Source organism: Bison bison, unplaced genomic scaffold (assembly GCF_000754665.1).
Source record: "Bison bison bison isolate TAMUID 2011002044 unplaced genomic scaffold, Bison_UMD1.0 scf7180017864472, whole genome shotgun sequence".
Classification (NCBI taxonomy): Eukaryota; Metazoa; Chordata; class Mammalia; order Artiodactyla; family Bovidae; genus Bison; species Bison bison.
In genome coordinates, this window is record NW_011495033.1 from 6,200,085 (window position 1) to 6,200,570 (window position 486).

General features: G+C 57.0%; 1 protein-coding gene across 1 annotated transcript in view; it reads left to right on the forward strand.

Annotated features, from left to right (window-relative positions):
- Positions 1–486, forward strand: part of RHBDL3 (rhomboid, veinlet-like 3 (Drosophila)) — a 31,660-nt gene that overhangs the window by 10,997 nt on the left and 20,177 nt on the right. The window lies entirely within an intron of this gene.

Genomic DNA, 486 nt, shown 5'->3' on the forward strand with positions numbered 1-486 from the left:
GGGCTGGCCCTTGATTGACCCACTGCAAGCAGGAGATAGTCTGGCCCAAGAAGTCGTGAGCACTTGTGCCAGCTGGAGGAGTCTGGGCCCTGGCTGACTCAGCCCACGTGGCAGGTGATGCGTGTAATCACTGTGGCCTTGAGGACAGTGTCGCAGCTCCTGGTACCCCGCCCCGGTGGGAGGGGAGGTGGACCGGGGCAAGGTGGGGAGAGCGGAGGAGATTTCTGCAGGAGTCTGCACCAACTGTGCTTCTGAACAGAGGAATCTCCCTGGTGATGTCTCCAACTTTACTGCTGGCTTTTTTCTTTACAAGGTTTGCTGCTTCAGCTCTTCACCTTGACAGCGGTGCCCAAGGGAGCTTTGCGTGTGTGTTTAAGTAAGATCTTAATCCTTTCTGAGTGGCATTAAAGCTGTCATCAGGAGAGCAGGGTAGCTTCGGCCTTGTAAACAGAGGGCAGGCAGGGACCCCGGGAGTGAGTGGGAGGG